The sequence below is a fragment of the Schistocerca cancellata genome, chromosome 1 (genome assembly GCF_023864275.1).
Source record: "Schistocerca cancellata isolate TAMUIC-IGC-003103 chromosome 1, iqSchCanc2.1, whole genome shotgun sequence".
Classification (NCBI taxonomy): Eukaryota; Metazoa; Arthropoda; class Insecta; order Orthoptera; family Acrididae; genus Schistocerca; species Schistocerca cancellata.
In genome coordinates, this window is record NC_064626.1 from 1,253,832,167 (window position 1) to 1,253,853,531 (window position 21,365).

Sequence of the window (21,365 nt, forward strand, 5' to 3'; positions counted from 1 at the left end):
ATAGCTGCGCGAAGATGATTCTGCCAAGAATGCTCCCGTCATTTCCCAAGACTATATTGACATGATAAGAACACAGTGAGGCGTAGCGCCTTCGCATCGTTCCTGTCACTTGTTAGGACGATGTCGTTATAGGCATGAGTCATCGACAGATGTCACCAGCTGACATGGACCTGACAAGGGAACCTCCCCATCGCACCCCCCTCAGATTTAGTTATAAGTTGGCACAGTGGATAGGCCTTGAAAAACTGAACACAGATCAATCGAGAAAACAGGAACTATGAAAAAATAAGTGAAATACACAATTTGAGTAGTCCATACGCAAGACAGGCAACATCAAGGATGGCGTGCTCTTAGGAGCGCAGTGGTCCCGTGCTTAGCGTGAGCAGCTGCGGAACGATAGGTCCTTGGTTCAAGTCCTGCCTCCAGTGAAAAGTTTAATACTTTATTTTCAGTTCATGTGACAAACTCTTATGTTTTCATCACTTTTTTGGGAGTGATTATCACATCCACAAGAAAACCTAAATCGGGCAAGGTAGAAGAATCTTTTTACCCATTTGCCAAGTGTACAAATTAGGTGGGTCGACAACATATTCCTGTCATGTGACGCACATGCCTTCACCAGTGTCGTATAGAATATATCAGACGAGTTTTCCTGTGGAGGAATCGGTTGACCTATGACCTTGCGATCAAATGCTTTCGGTTCCCATTGGAGACGCACGTCCTTTCCTCTACTTTTACTTGTAGTCCGGGGTGATATGTTACAATACAGCATCACCGGTCTATTGCGGTCTAACTGTGTTGGTGAGGCAGTAAATTTCCACAGGGCAGTGACTGCGTCACTGCAATTCACTTTGGAGGTGTGGCGGTGGGACTTGTAGTCCCGTACCACCCTCTGACGGTGATAGTACTACATGAGTCAGGCAGAAAACTTTGCCTAACATGGGCAGGTGAACGTGTGGCGGTGGGACTTGTAGTCCCGTACCGTGTAATGCTTTCGTCTACTAATCGCACGGTTTTGCGGTGCGGTCGCAAAACACAGACATTAAACTTACTACAGTGAACAGAGATTTCAATGAACGAACGGACAGATCATAACTTTGCGGAAATAAGAAATTAGAATTTTAACTCGAGGGCGGCCTTGAACCGTTGACCTTTCGATCCGCAGCTGCTCACGCTAACCACGGGGCCACGGCTCTCTAGAACTCAGCTTATCCTAGATGTTGCCTATCTTGCACATAGACAACTCAGTTTGTATATTTTGCTTATTTTTTCATAGTTCCATACAACTTCTTCCTGTTTTCTCGATTGATTTGTGTTCAGTTTTTCAAGGCCTATACACTGTGCCAACTTATAACTAAATCTGAGGGGGGTGCGATGGGGAGGTTCCCTTGTGAGTTACAGAGCTGCACGTAGTTGTACTAGTAGGCGACAGAGGTCAGCAGTTGAAAGACAGTGCTAACAGTCGTAGTCAAAACAATGTTGTAAAGTTATGTTTGATTAATATTTAATGTATTTGCATAATTATAATTGTTTTATATGAGTAGTAATTAGCAGTATGAGTGTTGTATGAGTGAAGAAGAACAGAAGTAAATTAAAATTGTTTTGTTTATTCACGAAGTACCAGTTAAACTATACAGGGGATTACTATAATTAAATGTGCAGTCAGTTTATGGTACTAATAAATCGTGAGTAGAACACAAATTAATCGGTAATTTCAGAAGGAGTCTTTTTATATTTGATACTTTTCTAAATTTATTTATTTAGCAGTTGCCATAGAAAGATATATTTTGTTATGATTGATCATTGAAGTAAAGCGCGGGTTAGCGCGGGATAATACTGCAACCTGATCCGCTGTTTGTGATATCAGCCAATCAGAAAAATGCAGGCTCGCGCCAATTTCTCACCCGTCACACCCCATCTGGCCGGCGGGTCGGTAAATGTAAGTCGCAAGTAATTAGCGAAGTCTTGCCCATATCTCTTATGCTGTTGCAACTTCGTGTGTCCATCCAGGAGAAAACGCCAAAAATCAATTTTATCCTTTTCCGATTCGTTATACACGTAGCCCACCACCATTCCCCGTATCCACGTCACTGCATTGGTTTTTTGGACTGGAAAATAAGATTCTTGGGGGAAAAAAAGTGTGTCTGATGAAATTGTGTGAGGGGCGGAGCGTAACAGGAACGCCAATATCTGTTGTGCTAAGTGCCACACTGGAGCCGTCCCACTAAATGCTAAACGATGTTCATCAGTGTCCACTGTTGCGCAGCCGAAACATAGTGGAGTGTCTGGTGTGAGCTTCGGTGAAATATGTCTCACATTGACTGGGGGCAGCATTGAAGTGGGCGCTAGTACATCGGCCAACGCACCCGAGATATTGCGAAATTGACCGCGCCACTGTCGGAAAATCGTACTGACGAATAACGCCCGTGTCTTTTCATATACGTTCACTAGACCAAGTCCGCCCTCTCCAGGTGGTAGCGTAAGCGTTGTGTATTGGATCTTAAACAGGTGTCCCACACTCACGTAGGTTCCGAAAGTTGCTTGTATCCGTGATGCCATTGTGCGCGTTAAAGGCAGGACATGCGCTACGTGAGTGAGTCTCGGTGCTAGGTATACGTTAACATAGGCCATCCTCTGAATCATATCCAACGCTCTTAATTTCTGTAACATCACCATTGTCCGCATCAGCTTCAATATGCGTCGGTAGTTAATTGCTGCTGTCCGCTGCACATCCGTGTGGAATGTAACACCTAGACATTTTATGCTCTTAACTAACATGAGCGGGCCTTCCTCCCCCGGTTGTAATCCTCGACCGACATTTATGCAGCGTGATTTCTGTAGATTAAGCACGCTTCCTGCCGCCATCCCGTACCGCTGTATCCATGCCAACGCCGTACGTACTTCGTCGCCTGTCCTTGCCACCAGCATCACATCGTCAGCATAAGCGTGGCAATGAAAGGTCAGTTGTGGCAACGGCACTCCCTCCAACCGTCTTCGGAGACCATATAGACAAGGTTCCAAAGCCATTGCATACAAAAATATCGAAAGGGGGCAACCTTGACGAACTGACCTTGAAATAACAATGTAGTCAGTGCCCCGTCCATTCACCGAGACCTTTGATCGCACGCCGTGTAACAGTCGCATGATCACTAGAATTAAGGCCTGTGGGATTCCAATCTGCCCATCACCGCATGCAAAAAGGTATGAACCACTCTGTCGAACGCATGATCGAAGTCAATAGCGACGAGTGCTCCACGAACTCGGCATGCCGCTGCTAATGCGATGATATCTCGGTAGTCACCGAGCGCCGTATGTACGTTACTCTTACCGCCGAGGCAAGTTTGATCTATGGGGAGTCTATCAGAAATTGAAGACCGTAGGCGGGCCCCAAGGATGCGCGCTAAAATCTTATAGTCGCAGTTCAAGAGAGTGAGTGGTCTATAATCTCCTGGCCTTCTGCCACCGCGTGGTTTGGGTATTGGGATGATGATACCCTCCGTGAATTCGACAGGTATCTCAGTCTGTGGTAACAGGAGTTCGTTGTACATCTGAATCCAGGTCCGTCCCATGAGGTATGCAAAGGCGCGGTAAAATTCAATTGGGAAGCCGTCCTGTCCTGGGGACTTGGTCGGAGCCCCCCTGGCAATTGCATCTGTCAGCTCGTTCTCTGTTATCGCTGTGATGAAAGTCTCTGCATCCAGTGTGGTCGGTCCTCTATCTGGCATTTCCGAGATGACGTCATGTAGTGTCTCGTGGTTCACTTGTACAGGTCCAGGTAATTTCAGAAGGAGTATTTTTATATTTGATACTTTTCTAAATTTATTTATTTAGCAGTTGTCATAGAAAGAAATGTTTTATTATGATTGGTCATTGAAGTAAAGCGCGGGATAGCGCGGGATAATACTGCAACCTGATCCGCTGTTTGTGATATCAGCCAATCAGAAAAATGCAGGATCGCGCCAATCTCTCACCCGTCACACCCCATCTGGCCGGCGGGTCGGTAAATGTAAGTCGCAAGTAATTAGCGAAGTCTTTGATGTGATCTATGGGGGTCGGGGCTGAGGGTTCGAACTAGTAACATCTCATTGAAAGCAGCTCCGACGAAAGTACTGTAAAATCGCGGAAAAATGCTAATTACGAGTTCGCGAAGTAGTACAAAGTGTATTTAAGTGAACGGTATAGTTGAAGTCGTTTGGAATTTCGGACGGAATAGAAAAATTATTGCTTTTGACTGTTAGTTAAAACCGCGTGGCGAGTTGTGCGACCTAAGACTGGAACAGGTATTACGTGTAGAGCAGAGTTCACAACATTTGAGCGAGAATTTTCATAACCAAACGATCCGGTGAACTCTATTAACTTCGGTAACGGGTGTCAATAGCATAAACTGGCTACGTGTGTGATTGTGGTGTGCGTGTGAACTTTACACTGTGTTGCCACTTAGTATGGACTTGGCAGTATTAACTCTGATCTTTATCGTAAAAATACACCGGAAAATTTACATTGCCAAGTTAAAACTTTTATTCCAGTAGCTAGCCACATCCCGTTTACCGGAAAATTCTATGTATGTTGCGACCTGCAATAGACAGTAGTGGTCTAGTATTTACTACTGCAGCTTTCAGCTAGACAAATGAACATTGCTGGAAACTGGCAGGGCAGCAAAAAGTAGTGTATCGCGCCGCAACAGCATGCCATTCCTAATGCAGAGATATCTTCAGACATAAAAGAAACTTCGAACGTGCCCAAAGGCTTGGTATAGGACCATTGTTGTTCAGAGCATGTATAAATTATCAAGTGGACAACATCAGAAGTTCTGTACATTATTCGCAAATAATAACATTGTATGCAGAGACATTGCAACGCTAAAAAATTGTAACGAAATGAAGGAAGGCCTGCAGAGGGTTAAAATTTGCTGCCGGGGCTGGCAGTTGAACCCTGCCACAATTAAGTTTAATATACTGCACATTAAACAAGCCGATTACACGACTGCAGAACAATCACTGGAGGCAATCACATGCAGTCAGTACCTGAGAGTATACATAACATAAACTCCGTGCACAGGCCGTGGCGGGCCTATCGATACCGTCCGACCGCCTTGTCGTCCTTCGCCAGTGACGTCATTGGATGTGGTATGGAATGGGGTCAGCACAGCACCCGGCCGTTGTCACTTTTTGTGACCAGGAGCCGCTATTACTCGGTCAAGTAGGTCTTCAATTTGCATCAGGAGGCTACTGTACGCATATCCAGTCCTCCCACCAAGTATAAATCACTGTTAATGTCGGGAGTCGAACTTGGCTCCTCCACATGAAGGTCAGCCGCGCTGGCAACTCGGTTACCGAGATGGAATGATAGTATGCGTAGGGGACGATTTGAAGTGGAACGATCAATAAAAACTTTGTTTCCATCAGGAACAGTGTCCGCCGCGACCGTATTAATTAGATCTACAGTAGGAAGAGGGCTGCCCTTCGTCCTATCGTGGATCACATAAAACTAATTGTCAGAAAAGTATATAGCAGAGTGAGAGTCATTGGAAGAATCCTGAGGAAGTGTAATCCAGCCACGAAGGAGATAGCTTTTAAAGCCCTCGTTCTAACGACTCGTTTGTCTCGGACCCTTACCAGATGGGACTAATACAATAGGTACAGAATTTTCTCCTTGATTCCAGTCAGTGATCACGCACAAATTGTCATCAGACTATTGATTTCGCTTCAGATCTGCTTAAAACAAAAGAAAGCTGGTACTTTATTAATCGAATATGATGGAGCAAGAGCAAATGAAAGTAGAATAACCAAATACCGGAGGCGCAAAGAATGGACGTAAACGACTTTCCAAAGTAGGCTTTGCTTGCAAACCAGCAGGAGAAAAGAGATGTTGGAACCCCTAAAAAATAGAGAATTTCTGAATACAGAGCAGGCTCAATGCATAATAATAAGCGTAGAAGAAAAAGAGAGATGAAGTCAAACTCCCATGCACTGTATTAGGATAACATAAGAAAACTTCTGTTTAAACCAGTTCTGAAAATGGTCACTACGGACCGAAATCGATAATCTTAGGGCAGTTTGTTTCTTATTTTTGACTGTAATTAAAGAAAGAAATTTTGTACTGCGATTATGTCGCAGCTTGTAAAAGATGTAGAGATGGCTGCTCGGAGTCAAGGTCGGAGACGAATGACAGCAGTTTAGCAGATGCTGGACGGTCTTTACATCAGCTAGATCTACATCTACATCTACATTTATACTCCGCAAGCCACCCAACGGTGTGTGGCGGAGGGCACTTTACGTGCCACTGTCATTACCTCCCTTTCCTGATCCAGTCGCGTATGGTTCGCGGGAAAAACGACTGTCTGAAAGCCTCCGTGCGCGCTCTAATCTCTCTAATTTTACATTCGTGATCTCCTCGGGAGGTATAAGTAGGCGGAAGCAATATATTCGATACCTCATCCAGAAACGCACCCTCTCGAAACCTGGCGAGCAAGCTACACCGCGATGCAGAGCGCCTCTCTTGCAGAGTCTGCCACTTGAGTTTGTTAAACATCTCCGTAACGCTATCACGGTTACCAAATAAACCCTGTGACGAAACGCGCCGCTCTTCTTTGGATCTTCTCTATCTCCTCCGTCAACCCGATCTGGTACGGATCCCACACTGATGAGCAATACTCAAGTATAGGTCGAACGAGTGTTTTGTAAGCCACCTCCTTTGTTGATGGACTACATTTTCTAAGGACTCTTCCAATGAATCTCAACCTGGTACCCGCCTTACCAACAATTAATTTTATATTATCATTCCACTTCAAATCGTTCCGCACGCATACTCCCAGATATTTTACAGAAGTAACTGCTACCAGTGTTTGTTCCGCCATCATATAATCATACAATAAAGGATCCTTCTTTCTATGTATTCGTAATACATTATATTTTTCTATGCTAAGAGTCAGTTGCCACTCCCTGCACCAAGTGCCTATCCGCTGCAGATCTTCCTGCATTTCGCTACAATTTTCTAATGCTGCAACTTCTCTGTATACTTCAGCATCATCCGCGAAAAGCCGCATGGAACTTCCGACACTATCTACTAGGTCGTTTATATATATTGTGAAAAGCAATGGTCTCATAACACTCCCCTGTGGCATGCCAGAGGTTACTTTAACGTCTGTAGACGTCTCTCCGTTGATAACAACATGCTGTGTTAGACCGGACGACACTCGGCGGCTGTCAGATCATCATGGCCATCCAACTCGATCGACGCTCCTGTGAGCTACATGGCAGCCGTCCCATCACTGTAGCCGCCGGCATATGCGATGCCACAACAGCCACTACGACTGTAGTGTCTTCATTGAGGCTCCCGTGGCGGCCGTCCATTTCGTGTCGCCGCCAACTCGATCGATGCTTTCGTGGACCACACGGTGGCAGTCTGTTCACCGTGGATGACTTTTAGATGGGTGCTTGCATGGGCCACACAGTGGCTGCTCTGCTACTGTGGCTATCAGCTCGGTTGATACTTCTGTGGCCCACACAGCGGCCATCCGCAGTGACCACCAGTTCAATGCCCTGATGGCTGGAAGGGCTCATATAAAATGTTGTAATTACACTTCGCCGTCAATGTGTAGTCATCTATGTTGACAACACGCTCCAATGTGCCACTCATGTCAGTGTGAAGAGGGCCATTATTCTCAACCAACTACACTCCTGGAAATGGAAAAAAGAACACATTGACACCGGTGTGTCAGACCCACCATACTTGCTCCGGACACTGTGATAAGGCTGTACAAGCAATGATCACACGCACGGCACAGCGGACACACCAGGAACCTCGGTGTTGGCCGTCGAATGGCGCTAGCTGCGCAGCATTTGTGCACCGCCGCCGTCAGTGTCAGCCAGTTTGCCGTGGCATACGGAGCTCCATCGCAGTCTTTAACACTGGTAGCATGCCGCGACAGCGTGGACGTGAACCGTATGTGCAGTTGACGGACTTTGAGCGAGGGCGTATAGTGGGCATGCGGGAGGCCGGGTGGACGTACCGCCGAATTGCTCAACACGTGGGGCGTGAGGTCTCCACAGTACATCGATGTTGTCGCCAGTGGTCGGCGGAAGGTGCACGTGCCCGTCGACCTGGGACCGGACCGCAGCGACGCACGGATGCACGCCAAGACCGTAGGATCCTACGCAGTGCCGTAGGGGACCGCACCGCCACTTCCCAGCAAATTAGGGACACTGTTGCTCCTGGGGTATCGGCGAGGACCATTCGCAACCGTCTCCATGAAGCTGGGCTACGGTCCCGCACACCGTTAGGCCGTCTTCCGCTCACGCCCCAACATCGTGCAGCCCGCCTCCAGTGGTGTCGCGACAGGCGTGAATGGAGGGACGAATGGAGACGTGTCGTCTTCAGCGATGAGAGTCGCTTCTGCCTTGGTGCCAATGATGGTCGTATGCGTGTTTGGCGCCGTGCAGGTGAGCGCCACAATCAGCACTGCATACGACCGAGGCACACAGGGCCAACACCCGGCATCATGGTGTGGGGAGCGATCTCCTACACTGGCCGTACACCACTGGTGATCGTCGAGGGGACACTGAATAGTGCACGGTACATCCAAACCGTCATCGAACCCATCGTTCTACCATTCCTAGACCGGCAAGGGAACTTGCTGTTCCAACAGGACAATGCACGTCCGCATGTAACCCGTGCCACCCAACGTGCTCTAGAAGGTGTAAGTCAACTACCCTGGCCAGCAAGATCTCCGGATCTGTCCCCCATTGAGCATGTTTGGGACTGGATGAAGCGTCGTCTCACGCGGTCTGCACGTCCAGCACGAATGCTGGTCCAACTGAGGCGCCAGGTGGAAATGGCATGGCAAGCCGTTCCACAGGACTACATCCAGCATCTCTACGATCGTCTCCATGGGAGAATAGCAGCCTGCATTGCTGCGAAAGGTGGATATACACTGTACTAGTGCCGACATTGTGCATGCTCTGTTGCCTGTGTCTATGTGCCTGTGGTTCTGTCAGTGTGATCCTGTGATGTATCTGACCCCAGGAATGTGTCAATAAACTTTCCCCTTCCTGGGACAATGAATTCACGGTGTTCTTATTTCAATTTCCAGGAGTGTATTTGGCACACCTACCTATAACCACATCTACTGAAACGACTAGAATCCTATTTGCAAAACACATATTTATTCAATGACTCATAAATACTCAACTTTGATATGACGGGGTATCTAGCAGAATACTGAAGTATTGTTCTATGTATGTTAACCCAGTACTTAGCCATATCTGTAACTTTTCCTTTAGGAGTGGTCGGTTTCCTGACCGATTAAAGTACTCGGTAGTGAAGCCACTTTAAAAAATGGAGACATTGATAATGTTGACAATTTTAGACCTATTTCTATGCCATCGGAGTTTGCTAAAGTTATCGAGAAGGTTGTATATACAACGTTACTGGAGCATTTAAATTCACATAATTTGCTGTCAAATGTTCAGTTTGGTTTTAGAAATGGTTTAACAACTAAAAATGCTATATTCTCTTTTCTCTGTGAGGTTTTGGACGGATTAAATAAAAGGTTGCGAACGCTAGGTGTTTTCTTTGATTTAACGAAGGCTTTTGACTGTGTTGACCACAAAATATTACTGCAGAAGTTGGACCATTATGGAGTAAGGGGAGTAGCTTACAATTGGTTCGACTCTTACTTTAAGAACAGAAAGCAGAAGGTAATTCTCCGCAATATTGAGAGTGGTAGTGATGTTCAGTCCCAATGGGACACTGTTAAGTGGGGCGTTCCCCAAGGATCGGTGCTGGGGCAATAGTTGTTTCTTATTTATATAAAAGATATACCTTCTAGTACTACAGGTGATTCAAAAATATTTCTGTTTGCTGATGACACCAGCTTGGTAGTGAAGGATCTTGTGTGTAATATTGAAACAGTAACAAATAATGTAGGTCATGAAATAAGTTCGTGGCTTGTGGAAAATAATTAGATGCTAAATCACAGTAAGACTCAGTTTTTACAGTTTCTAACTCACAATTCAACAAGAACCGATAATTAGATCAGACAGAATGGGCATATTATAAGCGAGACGGAACAGTTCAAGTTCCTAGGCGTTCGGATAGATAGTAAGCTGTTGTGGATAGCCCATGTCCGGGATCTTGTTCAGAAACTAAATGCTGCTTTATTTACCATTAGATCAGTATCTGAAATAAATGACACTTCAACACGGAAAGTAGTCTACTTCGCATATTTTCATACGCTTATGTCGTATAGTATTATTTTTTGGGGTAATTCTTCTGATTCAAAAAGGGTATTTTTGGCTGTTCGAGCTATATGTGGTGTAAGTTCGAGAACGTCTTGTCGACCCCTATTCAATAGTCTGGGAATTCTGACATTGCCCTCACAGTATATATTTTCTTTAATGTCGTTTGTTGTTAGCAATATTATCCTATTCCGAAAAGTTAGCAGCTTTCACTCAGTTAATGTTGTTGTTGTTGTTGTTGTGGTCTTCAGTCCTGAGACTGGTTTGATGCAGCTCTCCATGCTACTCTATCCTGTGCAAGCTTCTTCATCTCCCAGTACCTACTGCATCCTACATCCTTCTGAATCTGCTTAGTGTATTCATCTCTTGGTCTCCCCCTACTATTTTTACCCTCCACGCTGCCCTCCAATGCTAAATTGGTGATCCCTTGATGCCTCAGAACATGTCCTACCAACCGATCCCTTCTTCTGGTCAAGTTGTGCCACAAACTTCTCTTCTCCCCAATCCTATTCAATACTTCCTCATTAGTTACGTGATCTACCCATCTAATCTTCAGCATTCTTCTGTAGCACCACATTTCGAAAGCTTCTATTCTCTTCTTGTCCAAACTATTTATCGTCCATGTTTCGCTTCCATACATGGCTACACTCCATACAAATACTTTCAGAAATGACTTCCTGACACTTAAATCTATACTCGATGTTAACAAATTTCTCTTCTTCAGAAACGCTTTCCTTGCCATTGCCAGTTAATACTATGCAGAAATCAAATCTGCATGTGGAATTCACTTCCTTGACTCTTGTGCAGAAAGGAGTGCAGTATTCTGCTGCGTCCATTTTCAATAAGCTACCACAAGAACTCAAAAATCTTAGCAGTAGCCCAAACTCTTTTAAGTCTAAACTGAAGAGTTTCCTCATGGCTCACTCCTTCTATTCTGTCGAGGAGCTCCTGGAAGAGCTAAAAAATTAAGCGAATTCCAGTGTTAAACAGTGTTGATTTTCTTTATTTAAACTTATGACTTGTCGCCTGAATATGTTTTTTTTTTATATTTCATTTTATCTGTTTCTAATATCGTGTTATAATTTCATGTATTGACTCGTTCCATGACCATGGAGACTTCTCCTTAATTTGGTCCCACGGAACAATAAATAAATAAATAAAATAAAAATAAAACTTCATGAGATCGTTGTACAATGCCCTAGGTTGTGACAGTCTTGCTCTGAGGCGTCGGCTCTGCAGTGGCGTTACCGTGCGTTGTTGAAGAGCGGCAAATCCTTCTTCGGATAGACGAGGTGCAGTGGAACTGGAGCAGTAACAGCGAATGCAGCTGGAACTCTTATGTGCTCTTGCTGGAACTCTCGTAGGAACACAAACACACTTTACCGGTTAAGCCGCGGACTGCGACGATATCCTGCTGTGCAAACGCTTCGCACTATTCGTTCCACTTGACGCTTGGCGTGAAACACAACTCCGCTCTGCTAGCTTCTCTGCAGCAGTGCACTGGAATTTGCTGGCAGTCTTCTTCCTTCGCCTGACGTGTCGGCCGTTCTGTGTAGCTTGCGTTGTTCGAGGGAAGCGCAGCTTGTCACTGACTGGCTACCGCTGGCCGTAGCAGCGCACAGACATTGACACAACGCTGATTTTACGGTCGCTAAAACTGTGTCACGCTGGGTCATAACATGGAGAAGAACCAAAGAACTCCAGTGATAAAGGCTGCCAGTCTCGCTTGCGAGATGAAAGCAGAGCTCACCATTTGCAGCAATAATGAGTCGATATGACCGATTACGGACCCTGGTACAGAGCGAGTAGAAAGTCTGAATTAGAGGCTCAGGGTGGTGTAGTTTCGGGTTCCGCTGAACGCTGAATAGGTTAGGAGGCCGTTACTCACAGGAGAAGGCTACACGGGTAGCGGGGTCTGTGTGGCGTGGACTGCGCGGCTTTTTAGGTTGAAGGGTGTTGGAGTAAAATAAAAATGGCCTCAGTCTCAAAGGGTGTAGGTCGAAGCCGGGAAAAACGTGGATCTAGAAACCATCGGTATAACGGTTGTAAATTGTCGTAGCTGTGTCAGGAAAGTACCAGAGCTCAAAACGCTAATAGAAAGCACTGATGTTCAAATCGTTATAGGCAGTGAAAGTTGGTTTAAGCCGGAGATAATTTCAGCCGAAAGTTCTCCGAAGAGCCTAACGATGTTCAGATAGGATAGGCGTGTTTGTTGCTATTAGAAGAAGTTTATCTTGTCGCGAAATTGAGGCAGGTAGTTCCAGTGTGGTAGTATGGGTTGAGGTCATTCTTGGCAACCGGAATAAAATAATAACTGTATTCTTTTATTGTCCTCTCAACTTAGATGATACAATTGCTGAAAGGCTCAAAGAAAACTTCTAATTTCAAACACATACCCGATTTATACAGTTATAGTTGGTGGAGACTTCAATTTACCCTCAATATGTAGGCGAAAATACATGTCTGAACTGTGTTAAACACTTTCTCTGAAAATTATTTCGCGCAGTTAGCTCATGAGCACACTCGAATAGTAAATGCTTGTGAAAACACTCTCGAACTCTTAGCAACACATAATTCTCGACAAATAACTAGCTCCAAAACGGATACAGGCATTAATGAACACTGGGAAACTGAACAGCATAACTCCCAAATCCTCCAAAAATAAAGGAAAAATATGTTTATTCAAAAAATCTGCTAAAAATTCGATTGATACCTTCCTGAGAGACAATCTCCACTCCTTCAAAATTAACAATGTAAGAGTAGAGCAGATGTGGCTTGAATTCAGAGGAATAGTATTGACAACAATTGATAGATTTATACCAATAAATTAACAAACGACGGAGATTATCCCCCATGTACACATAAAAGGTCAGAACGTTGTTACAGAAATAACGAAAAAACATGTCAAATTTGAATGAACGCAAAATCTCCAGTATTTGCTATCTTTTACAGATGCTCGAAATTTAGCGAAGAATTCAGTGCCAGATGCTTATAATAGTTTTCACAACGAAACTTTGTCACAAAACCTGGCATAAAACCCAAAGAGATTGTGATCACATGTAAAGTGTGTCATCGGCAAAACATAATCAATGCCCTCTATCCCCCATAGCAGTAGAAATACTATCGATGTCAGTGCTGATAATTACTTAACATATCCTTCCGAAATACCGTCACCAAAGAACGCGAAGTAAATATCCTAGAACTTGAATCAAGAACAGCTGCCAACATGAGTAACTTAGAAGTAGATATCCTCAAAGTAAAGAGGGAACTTAAATCACTTAATAAAAGCAGAGTGTATACCAATTAGGTTCCTTTCAGGGTACGCTGATGTAGCTCCATATTTAACAGTCATATACAACCGCTCGCTCGACTGAAGATCCGTACCCAAAGACTGGAAAGTTACACGGCTCACACAAGTATTCAAGAAACGCAATACGAGTAATCCACTAAATTACAGGCCCATGTCATTAACGTCGATATCCAGCAAGATTTTGGAGCATATATTGTTTTCGAATATTATGAATTACCTTGGTTCTGTCTTTCTGGACCGCCAGAAGCATTTTGACAACATACCTCACAATTGGCTTGTAATCAAATTGCCTGCTTATGGAATATCGTCTCAGTTATGTGATTGGATTCGTGTAAAACGATTTACTAAAGACACGGGTATGGTACGAAAATTAGCAATAGACCCAAAATAATGAAAAATATTAGCTCAACCATGTGAGTGCTAAAAGGAATGCGTTTAACTTAGATTACGCGATAAATCAATCAAATATAAAGGCCGTAAATTCAACTAAATACCTTGCAATTACAATTACGAACGACTCAAATTGGAAAGAACACATAGAGAATGTTGTGGAATAGACGTTTTCTTGGCGGAACACTTAGAAGCCACAACAGATCTACTAAAGAGACTGCCTTCATACAGTTGTGCGTCCTTTTCTGGAGTACTTCTGAGCAGTGTGAGAGCCTTACCAAACCGGTTTAACATCGAGTATGTTCAAAGAAGGGGAGCGCGTTTCTTACCATCAAGAAATAGGGGAGAGAGTGTCAGTGACATGACACAGGATTTGGGTGGACATCATTAAGAAAAACGCATTTCTCTTTACGGCGGGATTTTCTCACGAAATTTCAATCACCTACTTTCTCCTCCGAATGCGAAAATGCTTTGTCGTCACCGACCTACATTGGGAGAAACGATCATCATAATAAAATAAGGGAATTGGAGCTTGCACAAAAAGATTTAGGTGTTCGTTTTTTCCACGCGCTGTTCGAGATTGGAATAACAAAGAATTATTGTGAAGGCGGTTCGTTGACCCCTCTGCTACGAACCTGAGTGCGATTTGTAGAGTATCCACCTAGATTAGATGCAGACAGACGCTAGAAGAGAAGCATCTGTATCACACAGTGGTTTACTATTAAACTCAGAGAGTACATGTTTCTAGAAAAGTCAACCAATATGTTGTTTCCTCTTAGTCGAGAAGCGCATGAAGATAAAAATCAGTGAGATTCGAGCTCGCATTGAAACTTACGAACAGTCGTTCATCCTGTGCACGATTCGCTACTGGCACAGGAAAGGGGGTAAGTCACAGTGTAGCACAAAGTACCCTCCGCCAGACACCATAAGGAGATGGAGATCTACACTCACGCTCATAAATTAAGGATAATGCTGATAAATTGTGAAACAACGCTCTGGTGGGTGGTTTGCGGGTTTAAATCACCTCGGGGTATGACCGTGCGGTGCATTTGACCTGCGGTCGTCGCACGGTGGCGCTGGCAGCAGTCCACATACGCAGAGGTGTGTTAGTGCATGTCAGAGTACGGTGCAGCGAGTAAGTGTGCAGACATTTTCAGACGTGCTAATGGTGACTGTGTGTTGAAAATGGCTCAAAGAACACATATTGATGACGTTATGAGGGGTAGAATACGAGGGCGACTGGAGGCTGGTCAAACACAGCAGGTCCTACCACGGGATCCCCGTGTGCCACAAAGTGTGATCTCGAGATTATGGCAACGATTCCAGTAGACAGGAAACGTGTCCATGCGCTACATTACGGGACGTCTACAGCGTACAACGCCACAAGAAGACCGATACCTCACCATCTCACCATCAGTGCCGCAGATGGCCACGGAGTGCTGCGGGTAGCCTTGCTCGGGACCTTACCTGAGCCACTGGAACAGTTGTCTCCAGACATACAGACTACAGACGACTGAACAGACATTGTTTATTCACCCGGAGACCTGCAAGGTGCATTCCACTAACCCGTGGTCACACGAAAGCCTGTAATGCCTGGTGTCATGAACACAGTACATGGTCATTGCAACAATGGTCCCAGGTTATGTTCACGGACGAGTCCAGGTATAGTCTGAACAGTGATTCTCGCCGGGTTTTATCTGGCGTGAACCTGGAACCAGATACCAACCCCCTAATGTCCTTGAAAGGAACCTGTATGGAGGTCGTGGTTTGATTATATGTGGTGGAATTATGACTGGTGCACGTACACCCCTGCATGTCTTTGACGGAGGAATTGTCACAGGTCAGGTGTATCGGGACGTCATTTTGCACCAGTATGTCCGCCTTTTCAGGGGTGCAGTGGGTCCCACCTTCCTTCTGATGGATGATAACGCACGGCCCCACGAGCTGCCATCGTGGAGGAGTGCCTTGAAACAAAAGATATCGGGCGAACGGACTGGCCTACCTATTCTCCAGACCTAAACCCCATCGAGCACGTCTGGGATGCTCTCGGTCGACGTATCGCTGCACGTCTTCAAACCCCTGCGAAACTTCAGGAGCTCCGACAGGCACTGGTGCAAGAATGGCAGGCTATAACCCAGCAGCTGCTCGACCACCTGATCCAGAGTATGCCAACCCGTTGTGCGGCCTGTGTACGTGTGCTTCGTGGTATATCCCATACTGATGTCGGGGTACATGCGCAGGAAACAGTGGCGTTTTGTAGCACATGTGTTTCGGGACGGTTTCCTTAACTTATCACCAATGCTGTGGATTTACAGATCTGTGTCGTGTGTGTTCCCTATGTGCCTATGCTATTAGCGCCAGTTTTGTGTAGTGCCACGTTGTGTGGCACCACATTCTGCAATTATACTTAATTTATGAGCATCAGCGTAGATGTAGATCCAGTTCATGTCAAAGCCCGGGCATTATCTGCGCCAGCGCAGCGCGTCTTTCGCTACCTGCAAACTGAGTACTGAGTCGCACGATTTTTACTCGACCGGATTCGAATGGTGTCCCTTCATCGATCGCAGCACCGATATAGCAGTGGAAGCGCTCGTAAAAGTTACCGTGTGGCTATGTGCGACTAAATCCAATCCCGTTGGTATTTTTAAGCTTTCCACATTAATGTGCAACAGTGGCAGAGAGATTCATTCACTTAATTTATGGGAACAGAGAGAGATTCGCAATATCACTGACTTGACCGGCAAACAGTTAAATGGATGGGTACTTCGTAGCGAATGAACACGCTTTGTAGGTATTATTGAAATAACTTTTCCAGATTGAAACAATAAAAGTAATATTTTGGAACTGAATTTTAATTTGAGTACAGATCCAGTAATATGACGATGTTATTAAATACAAACAATTTGCAGCGCTTTTATCGCTTCAGTATCACAGATAATTTATCTTAACACATCACAAAGCTGAATTTATTCATTCATTAGGGCTTTTTAAATAAAACCATAACCTTTGTAATTGTCAAAATCGATAAACTTTTATTAAATTTTTCTTTCCTAATTGTGGATTCCGAGGTCGCAAGTGTAAATAACGAATTTTGCAGAACTGTAGTTACATTGAAGAATGCTGCTAATCCCTCAGTTCGGCTAAGTAACAGTAGATTTATCTACCTCTTTTTGTTTAATCTTTAGATTTATGCACCGAAAATTCTCAAAGAATAACTGAATTATATAAATAAATATCAACTAAAATACATATAATAATACATAAGATATAAATAAAAATAAAATAAAACCCCTTTGTTGGCAGAATTTTAGATGGATTATGCTGCTGTCTCTCAAAAAATGTACTAAGCAAACTATGAATATGAAAGTAGTTCAGATCAGTACCTCTCTAAAATTGTGGTTAAACTCCTACGTAATAAAATAAAACTAAGATAAAAACTAATAAAATGTACTACACCAATACTTATTATAATAAAATAATCAGTTCAAAAATATCAAGTCGAAATTGAAACCGCTAAACATGGCGAATGGCTAGAATTATCAAAAGAAATTAACAATGTTTCACAGATAACATTTAGCATAAACAGAAACAGGCAGAAGATATGATGGAATGAAGAATGTGAAGAAACTTTAATAGAGAGGACGAAAAAGTGTTATTTTTCAAGAAACATTAAACAGTGCGATAAATTTAAACAGTAAATAAAGGACAGCAAAAATAATTAGAAGAAATAAAAGAGATTTTGAATAGAGGAATCATGCAGCAATCGAGGAAAACATTTCACAAATAATACCCGTGATTTTTATCGAACATTTAAGAACAGGCTGAAGATTATGAAACCACAAGTGCGCGTTTCTTAGACGAAAAAGCAGACGGCTTCAGTAATGTTGAAAACTGCGAAATACTTGCAAAATATTTCTATCAGAACAAAGTCATAAGCCGGAATTCACAAATACTTATGAAAACCAAGAAGAGGATTTACCTCCGACGATCAAAGAAATTGAAGAAGTATGGTAATTAAAACCTTAAAGAACAAGAAAACTAGTGCAGAATACTCCACGAGTATTGCAGCAGAACTTTTAAATGGTCTTTACCAAAAATAAAAAATGAGCTAAAATTAATCTTTGAGGAAATCTGGAAAACATAAAACATCCCAGCACATTGCATGATAGCCTTGATACATCCACTGCATAAGAAAGACAATAAACAATATGTTAACAAACTGCCTATTGGCTTCTGTCTCGGGTTCTTCGGCCGACGTTCATCTAATGACTTTTCTGACGTTTCGCCAGCCACTCGTGCTGGCGAAACGTCAGAAAAATCATTAGATGAACGTCGGCCGAAGAACCCGAGACAGAAGCCAATAGGCAGTTTGTCAACAAGTGGCCACGAAAGCCTTAACAATTTTGTAATATGTTAACAGCTACAGAGAAATTTCTTTGCTATCAGTTCCATATAAAATATTTTCCAAGATTTTACTAAACAGAGTAGAAACACTACTGGACTGCCATTTAGGGGAATATCAAAGTTGTTTTAAGAAGGGCAGATTAAGATTTGAACAAATATTTAATCTGAAGGCAACCATTCGCCACAAATTACTGAATTCAAAGATATTTTAGTGGTGTTTGTTGATTTCAAAAAGGTCTTTGATTCCGTTGGGAGAAAAACTAGAGATAAATTAATCAGAGAATTTGGTGTAAAGTCCAAATTATCGAATCTAATTGGTGAAACACTTGCAGACACTATCTAAAGTGATATTTATGGGAGAAATACCTTCGAAATAAATACACGTATTCAGCAAGGCAGTGACTTACCCCCAATTCTTTTTAACTGTGTTCTTGAAGAAGCAGTATGAATTTGGAATGGAATGAATAATATAATATTTCATCAATGAGGTTTGGAAAGTGAAAGAAAAATATTTTAAGAAAGTGTTCCATATTTTGAGAGGTGACAGTACGAAGCAACACAAGACAACAATGTCTGGTAAACATGGACTCTAAAATGCATACCTCAAGAGCTACAAGGACTCGTTTATCATCGATACTGTGAAAACATGTCTTCTATTGTATACTCTTTGCTTTCAGTATTTTGAGAGATGGCACAACAGACCAAAACAAGAAAAAAAGTCCAGTAAACTTGGGTTCAAATGTTCATACCTTCAGATCAATGAGCACTTGTACGCTAGACGAGATGTGTTTCACAATGTCGAAGATAGAAAAGATGGAGCCAATGTTTCCCGGCCATTTCTACATCTACATCTACATCCATACTCCGCAAGCCACCTGACGGTGTGTGGCAGAGAGTACCTTGAGTACTTCTATCGGTTCTCCCTTCTATTCCAGTCTCGTAAAGTTCGTGGAAAGAAGGATTGTCGGTATGCCTGTGTGGGCTCTAATCTCTCTGATTTTATCCGCATGGTCTCTTCGCGAGATAGGCGTAGGAGGGAGCAATATACTGCTTGACTCCTCAGTGAAGGTATGTTCTCGAAACTTCAACAAAAGCCCGTACCGAGCTACTGAGCGTCTCTCCTGCAGAGTCTTCCACTGGAGTTTATCTATCATCTCCGTAACGCTTTCGCGATTACTAAATGATCCTGCGCGCTGCTCTCCGTTGGATCTTCTCTATCTCTTCTATCAACCCTATCTGGTACGGATCCCACACTGATGAGCAGTATTCAAGCAGTGGGCGAACAAGCGTACTGTAACCTACATCCTTTCTTTTCAGATTGCATTTCCTTGGGCCGGCCGCGGTGGTCTAGCGGTTCTGGCGCTGCAGTCCGGAACCGCGGGACTGCTGCCGTCGCAGTTTCGAATCCTGCCTCGGGCATGGATGTGTGTGGTGTCCTTAGGTTAGTTAGGTTTAAGTAGTTCTAAGTTCTAGGGGACTTATGACCTAAGATGTTGAGTCCCATAGTGCTCAGAGCCATTTGAACCATTTTTTTGCATTTCCTTAGGATCCTTTCAATGAATCTCAGTCTGGCATGTGCTTTACAGGCGATAAACTTTGGAGAGGAGATGAGTGTTTAACGTCCCGTCGACAGCGAGGTCATTAGAGACGGAGCACAAGCTCGGGTGAGGGAAGGATGGGGAAGGAAATCGGCCGTGCCCTTTCTAAGGAACCATCCCGGCATTTGCCTGAAGCGATTTAGGGAAATCACGGAAAACCTAAATCAGGATGGCCGGAGACGGGATTGAACCGTCGTCTTCCCGAATGCGTGTCCAGTGTGCTAACCACTGCGCCACCTCGCTCGGTGACGATAAACTTTATATGATCATTCCATTTCAAATCGCTCCTAATGCGTACTCCCAGATAATTTATGGAATTAACTGCTTCCAGTTGCTGACCTGCTTTATTGTAGCTAAATGATAAAGGATCTTTCTTTCTATTTATTCGCAGCACATTACACTTGTCTACATTGAGATTCAATTGCCATTCCCTGCACCATGCGTCAATTCGCTGCAGATCCTCCTGCATTTCAGTACAATTTTCCATTGTTACAACCTCTCGATACACCACAGCATCATCCGCAAAAAGCCTCAGTGAACTTCCGATGTCATCCACAAGCTCATTTATGTATATTGTGAATAGCAACGGTCCTACGACACTCCCCTGCGGCACTCCTGAAATCACTCTTACTTAGGTATGTATTTCTTTCGTGTTTTGTCCATAATAGCACCTCTCAAACTATAGAATTTATTTTAACACTCTATATATTTCGCTCCACGAAGATGAAACTAAAACGAACAGAATTTTTTACATAAATCATTCCAGCTAATTTTCTAATTACTACCAGCTGACTCCATATTAACTAAATTTATCAACGTACTAGCAACTAATCGGGGACCTAGGTCACATTATGATTACTACCAGTACTTACGTGCATCCCATGCACGTCTGATAATACAAGTATAATTATTACTCTAATAAAAATAAACATAATTTTGCACATAACTAGGTATCCAACACTCTTTTGAACGGTATTCGAATATGTTGTTATAATAGATAATCCACTCGTACACCCACCGCTCATGTGATGTATGTGAGTGGCACAAAGACTTCTAATGTAATAGAATCCAGTGTGTTGTCCACCACGGTGAGTGTTAATGAGAGACAAAGCTATTGTCAAGAGTGCCTCAGGGGAATGTGATAGGACCACTCTTATTCTCTCTATACGTAAATGATCTGACGGACAGACTGAGCAACAATCTGTGGTCGTTTTCTGATAGCGATGTGGTGTACAGCAAGGTATCGTCGTTGAGTGATTGTAGAAGGATACAAGATGACTAGAAAAACTTCAGCCAGCTCCAAATGTAGAAAAAGTAAGTTAATGCAGTCCCGCAATGTCCCAATACAGAATTAGTAATGTGCTGCTTCACTCAGTCACTTAAATTCAATATCTGTGCTTAACATGAAGCGAAACGAAATGGAAA

The 21,365-nt window shown here is 43.6% G+C and overlaps 1 protein-coding gene across 1 annotated transcript in view; it reads left to right on the forward strand.

The window, feature by feature from the left end:
- LOC126143752 (Down syndrome cell adhesion molecule-like protein Dscam2) overlaps positions 1-21,365 on the forward strand; it is a 726,918-nt gene that overhangs the window by 310,060 nt on the left and 395,493 nt on the right. The window lies entirely within an intron of this gene.